The 8,210-nt window shown below is 47.4% G+C and overlaps 1 pseudogene; it reads right to left on the reverse strand.

The window, feature by feature from the left end:
- Nucleotides 1–1,409: 1,409 nt before the first annotated feature.
- Nucleotides 1,410–2,546, reverse strand: LOC146776389 (acid-sensing ion channel 2-like; annotated as a pseudogene).
- Nucleotides 2,547–8,210: the final 5,664 nt, after the last annotated feature.

Genomic DNA, 8,210 nt, shown 5'->3' on the forward strand with positions numbered 1-8,210 from the left:
AGGGACACTAAGCACTATATTCAGACTTATCATGTTTGTGCCCAAGGGAAAGCATCACACCAAGCTCCCATGAGGTTGTTACAACCATTACCCATTCCATCTCATCCCTGGCATACAGTATCCTTGGATTTCATAACAGATTTACCAAGAACCGCCCATGGGAACACAACTCTCCTTGTTGTTGTGGACTTGTTGACCAAGATGACTGATTTCATTCCGTTGAAGGCTCTCCCCACATCTAGAGTATTAGCTTCAGTGTCTGTACAACATGTTGTGTGCTTACATGGTCTTCCCTCCGTACTGGTGTCTGCCAGGGGGGCTCAATTCATTTCTAAATTCTGGAAAGGGCTGGGAGCCTTATTGCAGATAGATGTCAGATTGTCCTAATGCCACCACCCTCAGACAGACGGTCAAACAGAGAGAGTAAATCAGTCTTTTGAACAATATATCAGGTGTCAGGTCTTACACTCTCTTTCTGATTGGGATGAGATGGTGTTGATTGCTGAGTTTTCATATAACAACAGTCATCACTCTTCCACTGCTTTCTCCCCTTTTTTCTGTACTTACGGTTTTCACACACAAACCATTCTATGCTTTCTTCTGGTTCTGCCCCTGTAGTTGTAGACTTTGTAAAAAAGATACAAGAAATTCACAGGATAGCACAAATGAATCTAAACAAAGTTAAAGCAAGATATAGAGAAGGAGCGGATGTCCACAGACGGACAGAGCCTGGATATAGCCAGAGAGACGAGTTATGGTTGTCAACAAAAGATCTTGCACTGAGAGGGTTTTGCAAATTCAAACTCCGGTTTATAGGCCCATACAAGATATGTAAAGTGGTGAACCCAGTCGCTATGAAGCTAGATCTTCTGGCTTCCCTAAAGATACATCCGGTATTTCATGTTTCTTTTCTGAAACCGGTAGCACCCGGCATGCGACTCCCTACAGCCCCATCCCCTGTGTTAGTGGATAACGAACAAGAACAGGAGGTCGGGGCGATCATAGATTACCATAGAGTACGACGCAGGCTATAATACTTGATACATTGAAAAGGTTGTGGTGTTGAGGAACGCACCTGGGAACCAGCTAGTCAACTACACACGCTCCTCGTCTGTTATGTAGATTTCACAAGTTACATCCCGAGACACCCAAACCTGTAGGGAGGTCTGTGGGGGTGTGTGTACTGTCGTGATTGCCGGTTCCGGGCGGGTACAAAGACTACGAACATGGCTGCCGCTCGGGGACGTGCATGTGTGGGCGGACTAGTCGGGTCAAAGCACAGCCCCTCCCGAGCTGTAACGCTTTACGTTCTAGCTCGCGGGAGTTCCCCACTTACCTTCCGGTTCACAGCATCTCTTCCTGGGGCGTCGGGTTCCTTTTGGACATCCAGCTTCGTGGCGGCGTCTCTCCTATCCGGTCCTTCGTCCTGGCGATTTCGTTCCGTGTTCCTCCAGCGTCACGAGACTCCGTTTTCTTCTCCTACGTGGTACCTGTAGAGGAAGAAGACATTAAGAAAAGCTGCATTAATGTGTTATCGGTAACCACGCTTTGCGCTGCAATTATATGTACTATCATTTGTATATACATATGCATACTTATCTGATCTAGTGCTCCAGACGTTGTGGACTCCGCTCCTTCAGTCTGCATAGTCTCCTATCATAAAGCCAACAAGCATTGGCATAGCCAATAGGTCTCGCCGTTGGGACCTTATAAGTGTTTAGCCATGCAACACTTGATGATGTTGCACCAAGGATATTGTGCTGGGTAACTAAACACTTCTAAGGTCCCAAAGGCGAGACCTATTGGCTATGCCAATGCTTGTTCTTTATTGCTGGTGGATGGGAGGGTGGGGCAATCAAAAGACAATCTTTCTAAGTCTACTCGTCAATCCTCCAACAATATAATCAGCAATTTTTATGTGCGGTATGCTTCACCAACAGCCAGGAAAAATCTTGAACCAAAGATTTAGGAAAAATGTGCATACTTACAGTTTTGAAGTCCTTATGAGTGCATTCCTGACCCTTGTACTTGCAGTAGAACATCATATCCTTTAAGTCGTGGCCGACACGGTCCATAAACTCACGCATGCTGAAGAGCTTGGGCTGCTTAAAATGTATCTTCTCCTGTAGAGCTTCCAGGACCACAGGATCTGCCTGCTGAGGTTCCAGAATGTGTCCATTCACATAGAGTAAGCCTAGGAGCTCCCCGGCATGGAAAAGGTCATTGGTTGTCAGCCTGGAGAAACGGTATGCATTGAGGTTACATATGGTTACAGCGGGGAAGATAAGGCTGTGGGCCACCACCTCGTCCACCTTCGTGACATGCTCATAGGAAAAGTAGTAGACTACTCTCTCCGAACTCTCCACTACCAGCAGGCTGAGGCAGCCGGCAAAGGCCACCGTCCACAAGCAGCGCCTCATGCTCATGGGCCATTATGTGAAGATGTAACGGATTCCATGGAATGTGAACATGTTGGCGAAGATTTGGAGGCTGGAGGGCTGCAGGCTCTCTACGCTTCCCTCACTGGCACACTCCTTGAGATCCATTTGGTCATTGGGTTTCCTACAACTTATTCAGCCTGGCTTTCACTGTCCTCCTGCTCAAGGGTTTACAAGGGTTCCACAGAAGAAGCAAAGAAGACACACATAGATTTCCAGTGGGAGGCTATGCAGGCTGCAGAGGGGTGCTGTGCTGTGGAATTCTTAGGGACACAGCAATGGCTTGACAGGGGTAAATATTTGTGTTTAAAAAAAGCATTCAAGCTCCGGCTCCTGATTTCCTCAGTGCGATAAGGATTGGTTTTGTTTAGAGAGACACCAGGGTGATGTGGGAGAGATGGGTGGAGAAGGGAGAGCGGGTCAGCCAATCAAAAGTCCTTCCCTCTGCACATACACACACACGCTCGCGCGCTCCTACAGAAGGAGAGAAGATTTCTAAAAAAAAATGCTTAAAAGGAGTTGTCAGCTCGCAGCCTGTTAACTAGTGCATAATGCTTCGCTTTAGCAGTCCGCAGGGATGTGTGCTTCGCGAGGCTGGAGCGACTTCACATTGATTGCTCGGGTTTATGTGGTGATGTGGAGAGCGACGGGACTTAGCTGTCCCCCTCTGGGCGCTTTTCCAGAGGCCGCCATTCCGGTGCACGGGCTCTTCTGAGCGAAAGAAGGGCAGAGGCTGGCGAACAAGAGGTGGAGAACCAAGAGGAGAAAACCGAAAACAGGCTGAACGGAGGGAAGATAAAGAGAGCGCGCGAGGGTGGTGGCGGAGATGAAGCGATGTATGCACATATTTTATTTATAAACAAAGGGAAAAGAATTGGAAGGGGAGAGGAGAGGAGAGGGAGAAATTGAGAAAATGGGTGGATAGGGGAGAAAGGGAAAACAAGCACCGCGCGCGCGCGCGCGAAACAAATTAAAAAAAAAAACACTAGTGGCGTGCGCTACGGCAAAAGTGCGGCAAAAGTGAAAGCAGCTGTGGCGAGTGGTGTGCGCGCACCATGACCAGAGAGGAAAGCCAGATGGCGCCTCTGCTCGTCATTGTGCGCATAACCGTACGCTCTATGCCACCCAGTCGGACTTTTGAAAGCCCACTCACTAAATGTCTCGCCAGAGCAGCGCATGCGTTGGCTCAGGCGAGACCTAAAAAGGGACATCAGTTACTTGCCTGAAAGAAGGTTACACTTTTAGTTTTTGCCAGCAGTAAACATTTTCTTGGGAATGTATCATACATACAGAAGTCTTGCAACAAGGTGGGTTTTTTAGCATGGGTATTCTTATTGTTTCTCTTCAGTTCTGTCAGTCTCCTTTACTCTAAGTAGTCTCTTGTTTTTTCCCTTAGACCTGGATATGTTTGTTAAGTTCATTCATATGAATACCTTAGAAGAAGGGAAATATTAAGGTAGGAAATAGCATATTAGAGAGAATTAGGAAACTAAGGTGACTTTTCCATGTACTTACCAGTTATCTATTTTTTCTTATCTACAGCTCTTTAGGCCTTGTCTTTGCCTGGTTCTGTTTCAGCCTGGGGTTTGACGTGGGACCCTTACCTCTCCTTGTTTTGTTTCCCTTCTTCCCCTGGCTGCCATTGTCACTTTGACTCTATTGGGTGCAGTGGGTGATTTAGGGAAGTGGCAGATTTTTATTCATGTCCATGGTGTTCCTGCAGAAATAAAAGTTGAGCCTGACATCCCGACACCGGGCAATGCAAAGGAGGAGGTCAAGTGTGTGCTGTACATGGACGATATCCCCCTCTTCTGTCTGGATGGTCCAATCCCTGCTTTGAATCGTGCAAGGACTTCGTCAAGGCATGAGCGGCGACAATCAATGAGGACAAATCACAGGCGAAACTCAGGCAGGACTGGTAAAGATTCTCAGTGTCTGGTTTGGGGGACCGGGGCAGTTGCGAAGAGCTAGGGACTGGGGCAGCTGCGAAGAGATGAACGCCTCGCCAAGGTGAAGCAAAAACTGGGCCTCTGGCGTTTGAGAAACATGAGCATCGCAGGGAAAGCTCTGGTGCTTAGGAATGATGCACGGCACGTGCTGCAGTATGTGACACAGGCCTTGCCACTCCTGGACAACATTGCATGGGCAATAAACAGCATGCTTTTCCATTTTGTCTGGCACTCAGAGATGGACAGGGTTAAAAGGTCAGTCATGCACAAGAAGCACCACAAAGAGGGGGAGAGGCAGTTCCTGACATCCCTACAATCTTCAGGGCCTTCTTTGTGTGTGACTGTGCCTAAATAACCCTGTCAAATGAGAACAAGGACCACTCAGCCCACAAGATGTTTCGCTTTTACATTCTCCTTGTGTGGAGATACTGGGGTGGGATAAGTGGGAGAACGTTGTGACATTTATCTGTGACCTCCCATGGTTCTACAGGGAGGCAGAAAGGTTTGTGGAGGAATTTGGGCTGAACTGTGTTATGTTATGTTATTTAAATTTGTATCAAGGCATAACAGCTACCCAAAAGGGTTTCCCGGCGCCCGGCAGAGACAACAGAAGATAAGGGAGTAGAACTTACTGATTAAAAAGCCAGGTTTTAAGAGATTTACGGAAGAGTGTAACGTTCATCTGTGTACGAAGTGACAGCGGAAGAGCATTCCACAGAACAGGGCCCAAATATGAAAAAGAACGGCCACCCATGCGAGATAGTCTGATCTTTGGCACCTGAAATTTAGCCTGAGTAGTGGATCTAACAGTACGAGAAGGTAGATAGAGATGGACTAAGTTTTGCACATACATGGGAGCTATGCCGTGCTTAATTCTGAACATATAGTTCAGAGCTTTAAACTTAATCCGATTCTCAACTCTTAACCAATGAAGATCTCTCAGGGAAGCAGCGATAGAGGCAGTTCTAGGAGTTCGATAGAGCAATCTGGCCGCGGAGTTGTGTACTCTCTGAAGCTTTCGTATGACATCTTTATTAGCCCCAAGATAGCGGATGTTACCGTAGTCCAGTCTAGATGTAACAAGAGCTTGGACTACGGTTCTCTGAGTAGGGCTAGGGAGCATCCATACGATTTTTCTCGGCCACTTTAGAATGGTGAAACATGTTGCAGCAACCTTCGTGGCTTGATGATGCATAGATAGTGAGTCGTCAATAATAAAGCCAAGGTTGTTAACATGATGAGAAGGCTGCGGTACTGCACCCATTTCTGTGTGCCAATGTTGTGGACCCCAGAGCTCTTTATCTTTCCCCAGTACCAAAACCTCAGTTTTATCACCATTCAGCTTAAGAAGGTTGGCATGCATCCAAGATGCCACTTTGCTCTGACTTTTTTTCCGCAGAAAGTGAATGATAATCTGAGTGTCATCAGCTTATGAAAATAACGACAACCTAGCTCCTTCAACGATTGTTGCCAGGGGTCTAATATAAATGTTAAACAACAAAGGACTGAGAATGGACCCCTGGGGGGACTCCATACGGGGATGAGTGAGTCTTGGAATTTGCTGCAGAAGAGAAAACCTGAAACGTACGGTCAGTGAGAAAAGAGGTTAACCAGCTAAGTGCCGAACCAGTGACCCCTATGGATTGTAAGGCATTAATCAGCATGGCATTGGACACCGTGTCAAAGGCCGCACTTAAATCCAGTAAGACAAGTGCGACCGTGTTGCCTGCATCCAAATTATGGCTCAGCATTTCAGTTACACCAAGAAGAGCCGTCTCCATAGAATAACCGGTTCGAAAACCTGATTGAGAGGAATGCAGAATCCTGTTCTTTTCAATGAACTGAGACAGTTGACCATTAATATGCCTCTCCAAGATTTTAGAGGATAGAGGAAGCAAGGAGATTGGCCGATAATTCGACGATACCATAGGGTCAACATTAGCCTTTTTCAATAATGGAATAACAATTGCATGCTTCCATTCCAGAGGAACGAAAGATTCCTTTAGGGTGTATTAAGGAGTTCCATAATGATTGCAAGAGATGACAGGTCAAGCTGCTGCAGCACAGAAATAGGGAGGGAATCACAAGGAGAACCATATTTAATTCGGCCCTAGCCTTTGGAAGCCCAGGACAATCCACAAACCTCAGGACTAGGGACAACACAGAACCAGTGAGTGACCTGCCACCGGAAACGGCAACGCACATGTGGAGAAAGGTATCCTCTCCAAACTTGACAAACAGAAACAAATACATTGCATGGGTGGCCGTGAAGAGGGGTCTGCCAGTAAGGTCATTCATGCACAGCAGGGGCCTGTGCCCGCACAGAGACTGCCCAAGAGGATGTCCCATAGAGGAAACTACATACTATCTTTTCTGGACTTGCCCGTTCGCCCAGAGACTACGGGCTGCCTTAAGACGAGCTGGAAGCCCACATCCCCTACATGAACATAACACATCAGTCCATGCTGTACGGGCTGTTTCCACAGACAAACACAGTTAGAGCTATTCAGAGGTGCTGGAGAATCCTCTGCTGTGTGAAGGCCATTCTCATGTATGCCAGGACCTGCCTGGTAACAAACAGAGAGGTGGCGAGCAGGGAAGAGTGCCACAGGATGGTTCACAGCCTGCCAATGGACTATGCAGCCATGGACAAAAAGGAAAGTGAGGAGGAGAAAGAACTGTAAAACAAGCCCCTCCTTCCCCACTGTACTCTTTCAAATGCCCCTATTAAAACCGTGAATAACCCACAAATAGCAAGAAACTTTGAATCCCTACCCGCTGGAATGTATATTTTAAAGTACATTTGAATTAAAGTTAAAGTGGACTGCCCTCCCTAAGAAGCGAGGTACAACTTCTTTATAACCTATGTATCTCAAACTATTAAGCACTGAATAAAAGCTTTTGAAACAATATATTTTTTTTAACGGTTTCAGGATGCTTGTTTTTGGCCCAGGGAAGACCTGACTTGGCAGTTCGGGCTGGACTGTTCCTCTGAGGAACAAGGTCAAGACTGATTTGCATATGGCTGTGGCTGAACTGGGGTGGTGAAGTGAGCTAAAGAACGATAATGGATTAAACCTGGATCTTTGACTTGGGGTGAGCGTCTGAAAAGTTTCAGCGCTCCGTCCATCATCTCCTTGTCAGTCGCAGCCGGCATGACTCTCGGGAGGGGGTCGCATAATTAAAAAAAAAAAAATGTCAACTTACCTTCGCATTCGGTCCCGCATCACTTCTCCACTCTGCTCCTCACAGGAAGCAGGCAGCCTCCCTCTCCTCACCTAAGCCAATCGCAACATTGCAATGGCAGCGTTGTGATTGGCTAGGAGGACGACCACACAGGAGTCTATGGGGAGGCTGTTTTCTCCATGCAGGCTGCAAGCAGCCTACATGGAGAAAACGGGAGAGTGCGTATGACTGGTTTGGTCGGCCCTGGGGCAAGCCACTCCTCCCCTGCCTGGAGCAGGACCGCATGCCCGCCCCCAACCAAACCATTCTGCTTTGTCACAGTGTGAGCAGAAACATAAATGGTATTTATAATACCATTTTGTGTTTCTACTTCTCGCACTGCGAGAAAGCATTGGGGTGACGCTCCTCCGCCCACATGGAGGAGCTGCCCTTGCTCCTTGTGTTTGCTCTTATTCACTTGTCATCACGTTGCCCTTGATTCTCGGGTGTTTTACGGTGGAAGAAACAGCAAGAAGTGCCTTGGTGCAAGCCGCGACCCCCGGCTTTCCCTTGTCTACCCCTGGCCTTGACTTTGCAACTTCAGGCTTTGTAATAAGCAGGGGCAGTGAGCCACTGGCACATGGTAAAGAAACAGGTA

This window comes from Triturus cristatus, chromosome 12 (genome assembly GCF_964204655.1).
Source record: "Triturus cristatus chromosome 12, aTriCri1.1, whole genome shotgun sequence".
Classification (NCBI taxonomy): domain Eukaryota; kingdom Metazoa; phylum Chordata; class Amphibia; order Caudata; family Salamandridae; genus Triturus; species Triturus cristatus.